Source organism: Xiphias gladius, chromosome 11, assembly GCF_016859285.1.
Source record: "Xiphias gladius isolate SHS-SW01 ecotype Sanya breed wild chromosome 11, ASM1685928v1, whole genome shotgun sequence".
Taxonomy (NCBI): Eukaryota; Metazoa; Chordata; class Actinopteri; order Istiophoriformes; family Xiphiidae; genus Xiphias; species Xiphias gladius.
Window position 1 is genome coordinate 6,237,616 of NC_053410.1, and position 18,332 is coordinate 6,255,947.

The window sequence follows — 18,332 nt, forward strand, 5'->3', positions numbered from 1 at the left end:
GTAACTGATGTTGCTGATGCTTATTTTAACCATTTTCAAGCCATTCTTCTTATAGTAACAGAGAGTAAACAAAAAATGTAAACGAAAAGGTCGATATAGCCGCTGCTCGTGTAAGGCCTTTGCATTAAATAAAATTACTTATTTTATTATTTTTTCAAATCAGATTTTCACCTGGATTTTAGTATCATAAAATTATTTATCGAGTTTTCACACAGAAAAATCAAACTTCTGGCTTTTCGAAATAAAAAACAAAACAAAAAATAAGGAGCCCTACATTAGTAGTGTACATTGATTCAAATAAGGGATTAATTTTCTTTATCATGCTATAATTATCCAATTACTATTAAAGCATAATATCAGCCTGGCACGTCAGTCTCGCCCAAAACTACGGAGCAGAGGACAAAATACCTGAAACAGCCTAGAAGGCCCACAGCAACTAAACCAAATGTTGTAAAATTTCCTTAATGTTTTAAAAAGGCAAAGTGAACTAAAGGAGGCGTATTTGAGCAAAGCAGCCCGAATTATTTTGACTCTTTTTTATGCTATCTTAAAAGAAACAATAATTTCCATCAGTCTTTAAATTATAATTGGGCTTTTTTTTTTGTTTCCCTCCCACAAAACTGCTCTCCCATTTCAGTGTAGGTCTCACCTACTGGTCTGCTGTTACAAGTGTCAGCTACATTCATGAGTTTCCATACTACTGATGCAATTAGCAAGGCTGCCACTTATGAACAGAACACAGGTGAAAACAGGAAACAGTTAGGAGAGGTGAGAATTAGACAGAAGGAGGGAGTTAAACACAGTCCTCATATCTGAGAGAAGCCTTGACTGTAAGTATAAAGGAGAAAGTAGAAGACAGTGTTGTTTTTGCTGCATTAACTGGAATCAAGAGACACTTTCTCAATAAAATCATAATTAATCATTTCATTTAAAATTTTCACATGCATTCTGTTACTCAAAGTGAAATAATAATAGTGTCGTGGTTAAAGTTATTGGGTTACAATGATCAAGGCATAATGTGTTTTTGGGTTTTTTTTTTTTTTTTTTTGCAACAGCAAATACAGACAGAAATCGATGTAAATACATATTAGACGAGGAGAAGATGATCGTGGATCCTGCTCACTTGTTTAGATGATCGCAATAAACTCAGCTTCTAAACATCTCAACTGCAACGGTCCATTTCTGGGATTGTCGTATGTTTGAAATAATACTAACATGACCTTGTGTAAAACTTAAGAGGAGGCTAAACCAATGTTGTATCAAACCATATATCATAATCTTAAAGAGGTCATTATTCATCCCTTCTTCATCTTAACAGTAAAAGTTTCGCTGCTCTTTAACTGCCACCATCAACTGCAGCGTAATAAAACACACACACACACACACACACACACACACACACACACACACACACACACACACACACACACACACACACACACACACACACACACACACACACACACACACACGTGAATGGCACAAACACGTAGTAATAAATTACTAAGCAAATGCAAATGACACAAACTATACTGCATGAGCTTTGCGGCTATCGTTGGAACTTTGTTCTGTCACTGCTGTAGAAACACGTACAGCAGTGAAGCGACAAGCCAGTGTTTGTATCCTGCTTTAAACCGTGACTCCAACCCCCTACCTGTCCGCTCATTGTCAGTCTCCTGAACAGAAACATTAATGTACAATTTCTTAAAAAACAACAAAAGTGCACTGAATACAAATTTGATGATTGGACTCAACCAAGCAGCAAGTCAAGCTAGGTCAAGTTTACCATCATGTGTATCCCTTCAGTTAAAACTTTCACATGTCTGATCTCATGATGAGCTTGTGAGGCAGCCAAGAGTCACTGTGACTGATCTAGATGGTGGTTTAAATGGAAGAGCTAAAGAGAAGAAACTGGAAAAGGTCACTTTTTTTATTCATTTATTTATTTATTTTTTTCTTACAACACACAACTTTCACTGTGTAGAAATCTGCCAACGTCAAGTGACTCCACTCTTTATATATTGTTTTATGATCCAACTTTATTTGGAGCGTAAAGATGGTGAGAAGAAGTAACCTGACTCTGAAAACAAAAAGCTGTGCTTATTCCAATCATGACCTCAGGACAGAAAGTAACTCCGTTTAGGTGTTTACCTTACTCTGGTTACGATAACATTATTAGAGAGCATGTAAACACACTTTACGGGACATGACACTGACCAGACATGTTTTTCAAATCAGTTCTTTTTTATTAAGGAAAAGGGTTTGAACTACAGTACTGATGTTTTTCATATTTCGATACAGCACTTGTGAGTACAATGGGACATGACTAAACGTGCCTTTGTTGATAAGATGCAAAAAGAGGACAAGCTCTTAAACCCTTGACTGATTAGGACAGGCACATGAATAAGCACAAAATTAGATTTTAGATTTTAATTCAGAAGTCAGCGCTTTATACTGTCCAATTTTAGAGTGACAGATCCTCTATTAGAAGTACTACAAATTGAGTTAAGTGTCTTTAAATAAACTAAGCAGACTAACTGAATGTTAGACATGGTTTATAATCACAGTGGAGACTCAGTAGAGGGCACTGGGCTGGTCATAGCTCTCTCACACCTTGTGGCTCAGCAACTCTAAACTCTGAATGTGATCTTTGACTAACTTACACTTGCTCACACACACACACACACACACACCTCGTCTTTGTATTGGCTTTGATAAAAGGGCTGGGAGGTAGGCAAGGGACTAGCGGAGTGTGTCAGCTCCTGGAGTAGGCTTACTGTGCTGGGAGATGCACTGGGCCATTACACAAGACCTCTGACCCCGGCAGGCACCCTGAGGTGAAATGACGCGGGCCTGGTCTCACTCAGCTGGAACAAGGGGAGAGGAGGGAGGCACAGGGTGACTTGTGTGTGTGTTTTTTTTAGTGGTTGTGTGTATGCATGTGTGTTCATACATCCACTGATGTGTGAGCAGTGGTTCATGCATCCCGGCACAAACACAGACACACCACCAGCTCGGTCCCAGACACAGAGCTGCAGGCCTGTCCTGTGGCTATGCAGATGTGATGGGGGGGGCGGATGTAAAATATAAATTTTAATCACAGCCACCTCCCTCCAATTACCAGCTAGCAACCCTACCGAGGGGTCTGTCTGCTGCTGGGATCGGGGAATGACAACGCACACATACCGAAAGCAAGACAACTTTCTTTTATGCATTTCATAGATGCAAACTCTGTAAAGGAATAAAGAAATCTGTTTAGGTTTGGTGGATTTTTTTTGTGCCCACTGTTTTGCAGTGTCACTAGTATAGTTATCACAGTCTCAGAAATGGAAAGACCGTCGCAGTTAAGCTCTTGGCAATGTAGTTGTCCATTTGTATTTCTGTAGAGGGGCTTTCCTATGTTCCCGTGGATAACTCGCGAAATGTGCTCATTTAATGTCATGTTGAAAGATTTCCAGAATCTACAAGGGAGTTTAATTGCAGCTATGTAAAACACCAACAGTAAGCATTAGCTTTTGCTGCAAGTCCATTAGAATCCTCCCAGAGTCATCATTCGGAGGCAAAGATCAATTACAAAGGATGAGAGGAGAGCACAGCTATGCCAGGATACTTTGCAACCACAATGCAAATGAGACTTTTACTGAATAACTCCGTTTTTATTAGCTGAAAAATTCTTGTTCTGCTGTTAATATTGTTCTTTCTACCGACATTAAATCCGAAAGAAACAAGTTAACAGCTGTTCTCCGGAGGCTGTTAAAGTAAAGGGAATTTTTTGCCCTGAATTTAGCCTTTGAATTATACAGTAAAATGGTTGGGATTAGGATCATGCTAAGCATTAAACCAGGAGCTCACCAGACCACAGGCTGCACAAGGGAGGTTCACAGGATCTACACGTCAGGACCTGACCGTACTTTGAATGTCCTGTTTGTTTTCATAGATGCTTGATATTTTTGTGAGCAGTCATGGTGTGAGAAAAAGAAAGAAAAAGTAGGACTGGATAATGTGATATGTCCTCTGATGAAACCACTCCAGTGGCTGCCAAAAGGAAGTGGGATTTACATGTGCAGTAAGAGAAGGACCGCTTCTGAGACTCATGGCAAAAAAAAAAAAAGTGCCTTGGGTATCATTAAAGGTTGCACAATGCAGTTCAGAACAAAAAAAAACAAACAATGAAAAAACACCACTCCCAGAGAGAACTGAACATCACTGGTAATATTTCGCAGATTAAGAAGATGTGAGGATGAGCTCTCACATGACGTGCAAACCCACCAACAAACCGTCAAGCTCACTGCTTACCCCTCTGCAGTTGCACACACAATAGATACACAGACATATTTACATAAACTCACACACAGACACTTAATATAAAGGATTCATAATTAGCGAGGAGAGTCTCTGTCCTCTGGGTCCACATCCCAGTCACCCGGGGTTGTGACGAGTCCGTCTGCATTAGGATAACTGCCCCCCCCCTTTCCTCAATTCATTACCATACACTGGTCTGTTCTTAGCAGCAATTAAGAACAAAGGACTAAAAAGCATTAACCGTTATTTAATTATCTGTTTATTTTTATTCATAAACTAGATATACTTTGAAATCAACAATTCAGATTTTTTATTGGTCTTTATTGATCAAATAATTCGTTTTCTTAATCATTTTTACCTATATATGCCTGTGTTTGTATTAGTTTTTTTCTTTGTATTTCTTATGTGTGAACAGAATTGTATTGTATATGAAATACTGTTTGGACATAATCTTTTCATTTGATCATGTTACTTTATTTTAAGGTGTATTCACATTATGCGTTTGTAGAGTTATATTTAACTAATTAAATTAACTAACTAAGTAGTCGGGTCAATAGTAGGTAATACTTCCATAACTCTTAATTTAAAACAGTGCTTAATCAGTCATTAAACCCTACTGATTACTGTAATCAGCAACATGATACAGCAGAAATCTGTCAGTTTCTGGGCAATTTGTGCTGCAAAAAGGTCATAGACTTATCGCCTTGTTTACTGCAGAAGCCATGTATATATTCCCCTTCAAAAGCATCAGTTGGGTTCACAAAACAGAGAGAAAATACAGTTAATGAGTAAAAGATTTGGCATCTTAATCACCAATAATTTGAATTCACTGATGCCAGTTTTTACAAAAACATATTCATCAGAGGAAGTATTGGCTCAAAAACACATTTGAAGCATTTCCTTGTAAATGAAAGAGGCTGAAAAGTTCAGTCGCCAACTCTCATTACCCACACAGACACACACACACACCCACCCACCCACACGCGCGCGCGCAAATGCACACATTTATAAAGCTACACACTCATCATATCACTGTTGAAAGCGTTTACATAGGAGACAAGTTACAAAATAGGTGCTGACGTTCATATGTAAATACAAACCAGGGCAAGCCTTTGTCTGCAAGCGCCCACACACTCCTTTGTTCGACTCCAGTCAGATACACTCACTCAGAAACAATGACGGGGGGGGGGGTCTAACCGTTGTGGCTCTAACCATTGTTTCCCACCAGTGTGTGTGTATTTGTGTGCATCTCATGTCCCAGTGCTTACATCACTTAATAAGAGATCCCATTAGTACTGTGTTAACCAAGATGCCAGTAAAATTGCCACCAATCACAACTAATTTAACTAGTTATGCCCCAATTTCACTCTTAAATTTGTGTACTGAGGGAGTTATACACTCAGGAAAATCTAAGGGGAAACGGCGAGAGGATCAAGCTATGGATTTGAAACTAAATGCAACTTACAATGGCTTTTCTGTCTCATTCAATCGATATAAGGGCGGGTTTAAGTGGGTAGGAATTTTCTCACATGGTGTAAATGGCCACGTTTCTGTACGATTATTAAAGTCATTTGGAGAGGCTCTAAACATCACCGAGCAATTTAAAAAATACTCAAGGACACATGAGGTAATTGCTTCAGGGTGCCGACTGGCTTCGACGTGACAGTTGCGACTTTAAAAGATTTCCCACATACCACCCGTCCATGCGCACACACAGAAAATATACACTTCCTGCACACGTATACGTATAGATCCATGCAAATAAACACATATGCACATGTGACACATATATACATATACATATATACACACACACTTATACACACACACGCGCACACACAACTTCCAACTTCTCTCACGTCACAGATCTGTTTTGACCTCGCTCCACTGCACACACACACACACACACACACACACACACACACACACACACACACACACACACACACACACAAACACTCGAGCAGACTCCCCTCACACACCCACACAGCCATTATAACCAGCATAAACAAGAATGACAAGTTGAGATTAATGAAGGGCCCAGCAGTGACAAACCAATTTAATTGTCAACCATGATGGCTGTTGAACTCCACCAGTGTATTTATACAAGGTTACCGTAGTGCCTTAAAATGCTGCTAATTGATCATGACCAATAAGTAATTAGAAAAACTGATAGTGTGTCCTTGCTCCGCGCGTGTCAAAGGCACACACTGTCACAGGGGCACTGAGGAGGGGCAGGCAAGCCTGAGAATAATGAACAAGAAGAGAGAGATTTGAGGTAATGTGTGACATTTTATTGCTAGAGTCATGTCAGTGGTGAGGCTCTATATTGCACTTGCATAGGCAGCAGATAACGCAGTGGTGGCCAATTTGCTTGTTTTTTAAATTTTGTTTCCACTCAGTTTTATTCCTGTCACAATGGAAGACAAGTGATGTGATTACGTACATATTTGAAAGGCTGAAATTTCTCTTGGATTTCTGAAAAGAATGTGTAAAAATACAGTACACAATTCTCTATAGGGTTCATCCGTGCGCATACTGTATCTATGTGGACGTACTGTGGTATTTGTGCAAATTCTGAGCAGAAACTGAATTTAATATTGAAAACTGAGGAAATACTGTAAGCAGTAAGCCGTGTGCAAAATGGTTGCGTAGAGTGGCGCAGTATATAACTTTGAAGGTGTGGTGATTTTACAGTACTTGTCCCATACCTTTCAAAACAGCTGTACCGATCACAGTGGCACGTGACACAAAATGGCTCACCAAATGGAGGGGGAAAGTCCAGCCCGGCTGTCCGTAGGAATATAACATTGTTGTCTGGGAGGTTGAAAAGTGGCAACATGTGGCATGCGGCATTAGTATACCATAGGCGTACCAAATAAAATAATGCAAATCCAGCTGCTGAGTTTGACTGACTTCTTCAGCATAACCGTGGCCTGATGGACAGCGGATTAATGCAACATAATGTGAAAATGCCACAGGATTATTACTTGATTTGTATTCACATTTAACAACAAACTGCAAGCAATTTTATTAAGTAAAAGGACTAATAAAGGTTTCAAGAATTTAAAGTTTAATAAGTTAGAAGTCACCAAAAACAGTAAAACAAATCAGCTCAATACTGAAACCAAGAAAATGAAATACAAACTGCAGGGATGTTAACAAAGAGAAGAAAATGGCTGACTGAGCATGTGGACTTTGAATCTTACATATTACACACCTGAAGTACAAGGATGAATCTCGTTCTGAACTTTCAGTTTCGCACATCAACAATCATGAAGAGAGTGTGATATCTGAATTTGAAGAGATTCCAGACCCCTATAGATCTGATTGTCATGGTTCCTTTTTAACTTCACATATTCAACCTAGGTTCAGCTACTCCTTCTACTACTTCTTTGGAAAAAAAAAAAAAAGGAATCTCCTACCATCTTACCTCTCGTTCTTTCTCCTTGCCAGCGCCGGTCCGACCCCAGCCTGGTTCCCAGGAGGTTTTACTGGGTTATTCTAAACACTGAGAGCTGACAGTGGCCTTGGCTCCCTTGCTTGACTTCACGTCCTCCGCTGGCAGCCCAAGGCCTGGCTCACTGGGAAGGAATGTGTGAGAGAAAGACAGTGTAAATAAATACTGTAGGGTTGAACAGTGACACCGCAACCAGAGGAGACCCCAGTGTTGGAAAGGGAATTTGAAGAAAAAAAAAAAAAAAAAAAAGAAAAAAATCTTACAGCTGGAGAGCAGGCTGAAAACCATTTGAGCCACCTGTTGTATTTGTAAAATGGATATTACGCACCATTTGTTTCTGATATAAATATTTAAAATCAAATCACTCTTTTTGTTTCTCACACACACACACACACACACACACACACACACACCATCTAGTCTTGTCAGATCAGTGGACAAATATAAATTAAATGTAAAGTTAAATGTTGAATATACACCTGCATGTGTGTACAGGTGTATATTCACGGAAAAATAATATTGACACATGCTGGTGATCAGTCTTCCTTCTGTCAAACTGATTTGTCAAACTAAGATCGCTAATTTTTCTGATAAGAAATCTAACTGATACTGTACGCAGACACACACACTGATGTATGGTCCTTATTATGGGGACTAGGAAATCCCAGAAACTAAACTCTGCGACCAAACCAAAAGGTTTGCATTTCCAGTGCATCTCAAGAACTGTGAAAGCTAGATAAGCCATTGCTTTTTAAGTAATGAGAGATTAAGAAGTGGTTGGAAGGTTTGCGTTGTAATTTCTGCATCAAACAGGACAACAAGCTGTTGTGTGAATTTGATGTTTGAATGTTGGAAAGGACATGTGCAGAGGTGGAAAGGGACACCGACAACGCCAGAATGCCAAGACAGTTTCCTGCAGTCTAAAATGAATGTTGTTAACAAGTTGCAGCAGTCTGAGGCTTTTGCTTGACCACTTAGCGAAAAATCAGCACTGCGTGCAAACCAAGGCACAGTTTGCAAAATGGTTCAAATCCACTCAAATAGAAAGCTAACTCGCACTGGCAAAACGTTTGGTGTCCAGTGTAATCACCAAAATATTTACTAACCCAGTTCAAGTTGACACAAGTAAACTTCGTAAGTTCAACAGAATAATCTATTTAAAGAGGTACTAGAGTAGGTCATGTATGGGGAAATTGTAGAAAAACTCCCAGCATTTCCACAATCAAGATTGGCTCAACTCGCTTGCAAATAGAGCCAACACAATCTAATACAGATCAAACCAAATAAAAATGTGAATTAAGAGGTAATAAATGACAAACATAAGTCATACTGTTGTGATATTTGCTTCCTTTTTGAAGCAGAGATTATTGCTTTACAACATACAGGGTTTCGGTCCTGTGGGCCAAGCACTGAAGTATTAATGACAAGAAACGACTGAGTACAAGAATATTTTTGGAAGTTTGGACATGAGAAGGAAGTGTGTTTGGAATGCACACCATCCTCTTCAGTCTTTGAGAAGGTCAAATAAAGGACAGCATTTGCTTTCCAAAACTGCATGTTATAAGCTGTAAAATATCAATTCGATGCCTACAATTGGGCATTCAGTTATCAACAATTATAGGTAGAATCTGATGTCAACAAAAAACATGACAGTCGCTGCTGGGATAATCATTCCCTTCGTTGTAGTAAATCTTTGTACATTACATGTAGCTATTGCTAAGTCAGGAATAAAGAAGCAAACTAATGCTGCAAACTTTATTGCTGGAGAACCACTCTGTCTGCAGTGTGGCTGCTAAGTGGCTTATTCATGGCACTGTGGTTACTCAGTCACTGGGTATCAGCGGTGTGTGTATAAAAGCTTAAACTGAATGAGACCTAAATCAGGATATGGATATTTGAACTAACAGTTTGCAATGCCAGCACCTTATGCCCATATTAGGTCACGAATGATCCAGCAGCCACGTGCACGGACTTCAATGGGAACTTCAAAAAGACCCTTCATCTCTCTCCGACTGTTTATAATGTAAATGACAACTTTTAGTGTAAATCATATGTCATACTCTGCATGGAGCATGATTTCTGTGCCACACTTTAAATTTTATTGCCAAATTCAATGTTTTGTTTGGGTTTTACACATATCGCTGCTCAGTGAAGCTACCTCTGAGTTTATATTAAGAAAAGCGAGAAGGTGTTACACCTGGAATGTGTGTAAGAGTAGATCACAACTGATGAGTAAAAAAGAGAAAAAAATTCCTCGGTATTACTGTAGCACCTTTTTGGGATGTTAGGAAAGAAAACCGGGTCAAATATGAGAGAACCAGACATTGAGATGTTAATGTTAAGCATGGGCTCACATCAAGTATCCTGAGAGTTGTTGGAGCAGGAGTGAATAATGTGATTTAAGCCATAAAACTGCACCAAAATACATAATGATGTATAGTTGCTCTCTTCCAAGTGATCTGTAGCGAGGGCCTCACAGGGCTTTGCAGTTGTATTGATGTGGATTCTACCATTTCCCAGCCAGCAGCTCCTCATACCTGGAAAGGAGAGCAACAGTCTCAACTGGTATTCGCATTTCTTCATGTTTTCTGAACTGCTGAAAAGGCCTGACTGGTTCACACCGAAGACCACAGACTAAAACTACCTTGGATTTTTCTTTCTTGGTTGCATTTGTTGTGGCCCTTGATGCCAAAGAGCTTTATTCATTGAAAAAGATTTTTTCTTTTTTCTTTTTAAGCTGACACTCCAGTTTTCCTCTTTTTTTTTTTTTTTAAATTATCGAAATCACTCAACTTTGAAGAATGACAAAACTTTGTACCATAAAAATACTTCTGAGTTCACATTACTTTTGCTGTTTGCAAGATTTGTTCTGCTATAACTACGGGATGAAACAGAATGAAACTTTTCCGCTACATAGTAGCTCAGACCCAAAAAGGTGTGACTGCATCCTTAGATGTTATGAATGCTGATGAACCAAAGTGGCAACGCTTTCATTTCTAAGCAGGTGACACACGTCACCTAAATGCCTCACTCACTGTTAACATCTTTGCCAATAGGTGTCAGATGTTGGCATTTAAACCTCAGTGAAATTAATGATATCCCAACAGCAAATGCACAGCATTTACATGCGCATGCATTGCTAAAAAAAAAATATGCTCAAGAATTGCTTTCGACCCTCCCCATTTTCCCAAGTTGTCTTGGGGCCTGTTGTTTGTGTAAAGGCTAAATGATATCTGGGGGGCTGGGTGTGTGCGTGCCTTTTGGTACGGGTGGGTGTGGAGGGGTAAAAGGTGTTCACCCTATCACTTGCTGAGTTGATACGAACCTCTGCAGACACCTAGGCTGAGGAGGGAGGGTGTGACCTCGCCCCTGACATAGGAGTTGGCACCTGTCACACTCGTTAACACTCGCACACACAAACACACAAAGATATGCATGTATAAATGAGTATTGCACAAAGGCACCGTCCAAAATGCTTACATCTACAGACTTGCACAAAACACAGACAAACACATCCTCCCCAACACTGTCTGCCACCTCCAGCTCTCCTGTTGGCAGCCGGCTGGCGAGCACAGTGGGCAGTGTCAGATAAGGGGATATACACAGGCTACGTTTCAAGGTAAGCTGTGTAACAACAGAGGAAAGCAGGGAGCTGATTAAAGTCTTGTCAGATAAATAAAACATTAGGACATCCGTTACGAGAAACCCAAGTAATTAGTGAATGTCTTAGGTTTAAGTAGAGGAATGTACGGTAACAACAGCTGCAGAGGAATCCTTTAAAGACAAAACTGACACCGGAGGAAATTCAAAGTAATGGAGAGGGTCCAAAATTACCACAAAGAAAAAAAAAAAGATTAACAATCAAACCTCGGCAGGTTTTGGTCATCCAAAGTACACACTTCGAAAAATACAGAATCTTACAAATCCTTCATCAAGACTGAACGCTGAGGACCAGCTACGTTAGTATGCGTCTAAGATTTGCACAATTGAACATGACTTAAACAGAAAAAAATGTCCACAGAGTGTATCCAGACAGGAGGAAGTTGCCCAGAATTCCATATTTAATGACATAGTAACATCTTGTACTGAGAACACATCTTAATACATATGTTTTTTAATAATCTGTTTCAAATTGCTGCTAGTAACTATTAGTGTTTCCTTCCTATGTTGCCAATAAAAATGGGTTGTATCAGAAGCCTCATACAACTGAGGAAAAGTAACAGAAAATGAGAGGTGAAAAGTGAAAAAGATAGATGAGCCAAAACCAATTCAGTCTCTGTAGCTCTCTTGACGATCCAAAATAAGCACTTGACCAAAGCTAACATCACAGACTGGAGCTATATTTATGGTGCAGATAAAATATTTATATAGTTAGTCATAAAGTCTGGTCCTGGAAAACAGCTGCAAGGGTATTAGACACTGAAAGATTTTGGGAATTAAAATATCTCATTTTGTCTAACAGGAAACGCTAGTTCACGTGGTTTGTTATTCAGGTATACAGCATGAATAAAGTTTTAAGCAACATCAATGCAAACATCTCTCCCATTAAGTTTTCTAGGGCAGTTTTTGTCAATACTAATCAGCGACAGTTCCCGCCTAACATATCATTTGACTTGGTTTATTTGTGTTTCTTTAGTTTTTAGGTGATCAATTATTTATCAAGGTGATACGACAGAAAAAAAAAAAAAAATGCAGATTTGTAAACCAGCAGAGGAACAAATGTCAGAAAATAAATGAGTGAATAAGGATAAGAATTCAACATCACACACAAACAAAGCCAAGAGCAAATATAAATACCAACAGTGCAAAAAGCATGATGAAAAACATATTTTTTGTATATGTGTGGGAAAAAAATGATTTTACAGGCAGATATTTGAGCCAGAAACAAGAACGAGAGCAGTTCATACTCTAAATAAATATGATAGCGGCCCTTAATAAGTGACGGAGGAGCAAAACATCATGTCACATTGCGAGCCAATTCCAATGAATGATACAACACAGTAATTTTTTATTCCCTGGGGGTAATTTTCTCACATGAGAACTTGTCAGATATAATCTTTGCTGCCAGATTTCAGGGGGTTGGACAAGCAGCCAATGCACGAGTTTTAAGTGTTGGGCAGAATTTAAGATGGCAGGCCTAAGATCCAGGAGAAGAGTACGACTTCTTCATCACTAACATTGAAATCCCTCTGCAGACAACTATTGAAATTTGAAAGGGATAGAATAAGAAATAGTAAACCAAATAGCAATGTAAGAAATGTAAAGTACAAGCAGTAGTTACGTACAATTCATTTGCAACACCAAATATGTTTTGGAAAAAACATAATTGCGATCTTGCAGTACAATATCAATTTGTAGTGACTACGACATTGTTAAACTTATTTTTATGGTTTTATGTTTAGGCACTAATGGTTAAAGTTAGGGAAAGACCATGGTCTGATTTAAAACAGAAAAAGTTCACACTGACTTCAGACAAAACTTATTTATTTACATTTCGCCATCTTTTCCTAACCTGAACCAAAGCCTAAACCTTAACCACAGACCGGACTCTGGATGTGCTTCTTGCCTCTGGACATAATCCAGCCAGTGATTATGTTGTCACTATAATGTAACTGGGAATATAAATGCACTTTTTCTAAGCGACAGGGTTGTTTTGTTTTGTATGGTAAATAATGTTAAAAATTCATGATTTCACAGTTTTTGTCTCACGGCTGGAAAAGATAAAGCACACTGCACAGAGCACCATGCTATATCTGAGCGTTCAACCTGCGATTACTCAATTTGTGCTAGGAAAACCAAAAAAATGTGGTGCCCACCTAACAAATGAGAACAATTGATTCTGAGATGCCAAGATCAAACACCTTTAAAAATATTTGTCAGAGTGGTTGAAAAAAAGAAAAAAAAATTAAAAAAAATTCTCTCCTTGAAAAATCTTCGTCTCCCCTGACTCACTAAAACTGCACAACCGCCCTGCTTTAAAAACTTGATCTTTGGTAAATAATGGATTGTGGCACCATCGAATACAGAGAAGTGGATCAGCCTCGTTATCCCAGACTAAACATTGGCGCCTAGATGCAGGGATAAGTTATGTCTATTCTGGGCTACAGTTTCATGATTTTGAATGAAAAGCAGTGAATTAGAGATAAATAAATCATAGTGTGCTATCGGTGGGTGGTGTCAGTTTTTGGTGTCAGATGGATGGATCCAAGGCACAGCAATTTCCAGATTAAAGTTAATAATTGATCATAATTTAAAAAGCACTGGTTCAAGTGGTCACAGTACACACAGTAGATATCCATCTACATTGCTAACCACATGTCTAGTCTTTGTTCATGCTTGCTAGCATGACAATGTTACAGGACTCTATTCAAGACCAAAAGAACACTACGTGTTGACACCCTCTACAGTCTTTTTCCAACTTTGTGACAACAGTTTGAGGTACACCCTTTCCAGTTTCAACATGTTTAGGCCACTGTTCACGAAGCTAGGTCCACAAAGAAGAACTTGTCTGGCCTGCAAAGCGTCCTGACCTCAATGCCACACAACACCTTTTGGATGAAGTAGGATGCCAGGTCTGTGAACCAGACCTTATCACCCAACATGAGCGGCAAACCTCACTAACACTCTCGTGGCTATATGGGAGCAAATCCCTGCAGCCAGCTTCCAAAATTATGGGTCCATATACGTTTGGCCATGTAGTGTATTCAGACAAGCAGTGCAAAAGGTGGCCTGGGTAACATTATGCTTATAAACATCACAGGGTAGGAAAAAAGACATTTAGACTGGGTTTGCCAAACATTAAAAGAAAAAAAAAAAAGGGTTTTGGATAGAAATAAACACGTTTAAGCTGTGGACAACATCTAAAATGTATTTAAATTACTTACACTTTCTAAAAGTTGCAGACTTATGAAGTCTGCGTTAAAAGCATCTTTGAAGGACATCTCTTCATTGTAGACCCAGTTTTCTGTTGCAGTGGTTCATAGGGAGATCTCATTTAACAATGCCCTCTGCTTTCAAATGCAGCACAAAATGAGACAAAATACCACCAAGATCCAGAGGGGCGTTATGGAAATGGAGGAGGAATCAGGTCATGTTTGATTTTATGCACAATATGTACAGAGGGAGGGGGGATAAAAAAAAAAAAAAAAGAGCATTAATGCAACTATTAAGACACTCTTATCCCCAGTCTTATTCATTAAACATACAAAGTTCTCGCACTCATGGTGGCTCCCATCCTCAAGATGAAATTCTAATGTGATATTAAGAGAACTGGGACAACGGCATCCTATTACCATGAAGCCGAGGCAGGCAGGCGGCCATGTCCTCTGTATGTAAACACGAACAGAGCAGAACACATTACAAGATGCAAACTCTGACGCTGTCTCACAACTACCATGGAGAGTACAGCTCTCAGGAGTGCAGCAATTCTCTGGATCTGTGTTAACACAGCTTGTAAGTTTGTTTGTACAAGTGGAGGCTGAAGTTGCAGCTTTTGTCTTGAGTGAGGATCAGCTCTCAAGAAGCACTCGTGTTACATTAAGCTGATACAGAGAGATGAGGGCATCCAGACACCATATTTTGTTTTTTACGAAGGTCTGAAGGTGTTCAATCAGCAAATACTGTGGCAAAGTAGTTCTATTTTTCAAATATTTCTCATTTCTGTCTAGTATGATTTACTCTGTGTGTCTAAATGTGGAGATGAACGTACACAAAGTGTGAGCCAATGTAACAGTTTCCCAACCTCTCGTCACCTTCAGAGTGAAAAGTTTATCACCTTGGAAACACATCCACAAGCAACACGATCTCACATTCTTACCCCCCCCCCCAAAAAAAAGAAGCCAGTTAGATGAAAAACAAACATGTTTTTCAAAATTCTAAACAGAATACAAATCTCACAAAGTATCACCTGTGTCAAGCCCATCCAGTTGACTTGATTTACCAAACATCTGTTATCATGGTATTTCTCGAGAGGAGCAATAGAGTGCAAACAGACTCTAGCAAAGGTAAGCAGATTTTTTTGTGCAGGTGAATATAAAACTTAAAACTACACTGATCAATATTATCATATAAAAAACTGTTTAAGTGTAACGTGAAAGGTGTCGTTCGTAGTGAGAAACCCGCAGATAGTTGTCACCAGACTCAGCAGTTCACTTCGGCTCTGCGGACAATTTTAGATTCTTTCAGCTCATCGCTTCGTTTTACAACCCACAGCTTCAAGCTTTGGTTCATTCTCGCCACTCTTATCAACCTACTGTAGCACTTAGTAGCAAAAGAGCCAGATGCTTACCTCAAGAGTTAGTGGAGACCGAAACAGAGGTACAAGGAGTTTGAATATTTGACTTACATCCAGGTGGCTAGAGGCAAGGCCTGAAATGTTGCTCCCTGTTCGCCATATCAATTGTATAAGGCGATAATGTGCCAATGTTGTATATGTAACATAACATTTATTTCTGCATTTACAAATACAAGCTCCATTTGTGACTTGGTCTCATCCAGCCCCGATTCGAATCTTTGCTTGCCAAATGCCCTGCCACTCCTGCTCCCTTATGAGTGCTGCTGTTAAACCATGTCAGAGCACCACCACATATCCAATTGCACATTAACTGAATTCTTTTTGGTGTTGCACTGTGGTTTCTTATCTGAATAGCCCAACGTCACCCCTCCAAGCAGACGAAACACTGGCCCAGATACAGAAATCAGGAAAAGACCACCTTCAGCTTCACCTTCAGATCACCCTCTCTCCTGGTTCCCTGTCTACTAGTCTGCATCTTGGAGACCTGTAGTGGAATCAATGACCATATCCAAGTGTCATAGTGACGGCCAAATGTCGGCCTGCTCTACTGCAAGCCATTCTTCCACTTCTTAATTTATTATGTTTAGATTAAATCTGGTGAAATTCAATATTTTAATTGAATGTTTAGAGCCTGAGTGTTCAGTGATAAATTTCCATTGACGCCATGCACTCCACTATCGTGTTTCTTGGCCTAATTACATTTGCATAAATGATGTTCGTCATTATTATCACGGCTTGGGTAGCCACTGGAGGGGTGAAAGGAGGAGCTGTGCAGTGTGAAGGGCTAGGGCCTGCTGTAGGGACACTGGCATCGGTGACTTTTTTTCTTGTGATGACCCACAAAAAAGTGCTGAGAATACATATTTCTCCGATGTGGAGGGAATGAGTGAGCTAGGTTTTCATCTAAAAGAGGTTTCCAAGAAGCGAGCATTGGTAAATCAAGTCTCAGTCCCAGAGCAACCACTGAGGTGAATGACTAAATGGCAACAGCTCACCTCAGACAGAACAGAGCCTGTTGAGGCAAACTATCAAGTCTGTGACCTATTGTCTGAGATCAATGAAAAATAAATTTCTCTCATCTTGATAATGTCTGGCAAACCCAATTTAAAGAGAGTACAGTTTATTATGTGTTGACCTTTACTTGTTATTCATTTATCATAGTTACAGACAGGAGAGCTCAAGGGAAGCTACACACTATTTCTTGAAGGGTAAGGTGCAAAGTTTCAAAGCCTAAACCTGCATTAATCAGTATTTTTGTTATTGACTCTAGAATGAAAGGCAGTGCCGAGTTAACAAAGAATAACCACACATCTCTGCAGCTCTATGAAAATTCTTTTTTTTTTGTGCCTCTGTTAGCTTATTGTTTTGTTTTTACATGCTGCAGTTTAACGGTGTGGTTTTATCTCAGTCTTAAAAATCCCTATGGCACTGGGTCCAGCACTGTGATGACCCCTTCCTGCTTCCTTGGCCTGGTTTGCCTCGCCTCTTTTCGCCTCCCCTTTCAGGACGAAGCCCAGCAGAGTAGAGGTTCACCTGGGCCGTTGAGCTGGGAAGCCTTTAAAGCTGGCCTGTTCAGTCCCACACTCTCTTAAGCTTTCCACACAGTCCCCTTTATTTGGTTGGTTTGCTTTGTTAGTTTTGTAGCACACGACAATTCTTCACTCATTCATGAACCCACATACACTACTTTGCCAGATTTTAAACACAACCTTGATTTATTTATGTAAATAGTAATTAAATGAGCCAGCTCATGACACGTGCCAAACAACAGAGAGCAAAAAGCTACAGGGAGAATGGTGAACATAGTGGAGCATTTAGCCGCTTAAGAGCCAGATATTTCCCTCAATTGTTGGTGGAGACAACAAGACAGAGTTAAAAGGAGAATAAATATGGAACTTACATTTGTCAGGTGGGCAGAAACACGACTCCAAGTGAATGCTAACATTGTGCTCCATGTCTGCTGGATGTTTGCTAACGCACTGTCATGGTGGCCAATGGTTAAGGATATGGGGGGAGGGGGGGGCTCAGGTAAAAATTAGTTGAGTCCTCATGTTGGCCTGTATTATATCACTGTGGGTGGCAACAGAGCAGAAGAGCAGCAACGACCCACACCTCACATAACCAACCCTTATATACCCTCCCAGTAGAAAATTGAATCACCTGGACTAAACCACCAGTGGGGGAGCTCACTATATACATACATATAGACTTGTCCAAATACTTATTAAATAGATATTTAAAAGTGCAAAGTCCATCACAAATCAGCAAACAATTGTT

The 18,332-nt window shown here is 39.7% G+C and overlaps 1 long non-coding RNA gene across 1 annotated transcript; it reads right to left on the reverse strand.

Annotated features, from left to right (window-relative positions):
• Positions 1 to 6,482: 6,482 nt before the first annotated feature.
• On the reverse strand, positions 6,483 to 18,137 carry LOC120796855. Its single transcript, XR_005708428.1, has 4 exons — positions 17,956 to 18,137; positions 7,736 to 7,886; positions 7,014 to 7,119; positions 6,483 to 6,546 (listed from the first exon to the last, which is right to left on the reverse strand). It is a non-coding gene; the product is annotated as an uncharacterized LOC120796855 (long non-coding RNA).
• Positions 18,138 to 18,332: the final 195 nt, after the last annotated feature.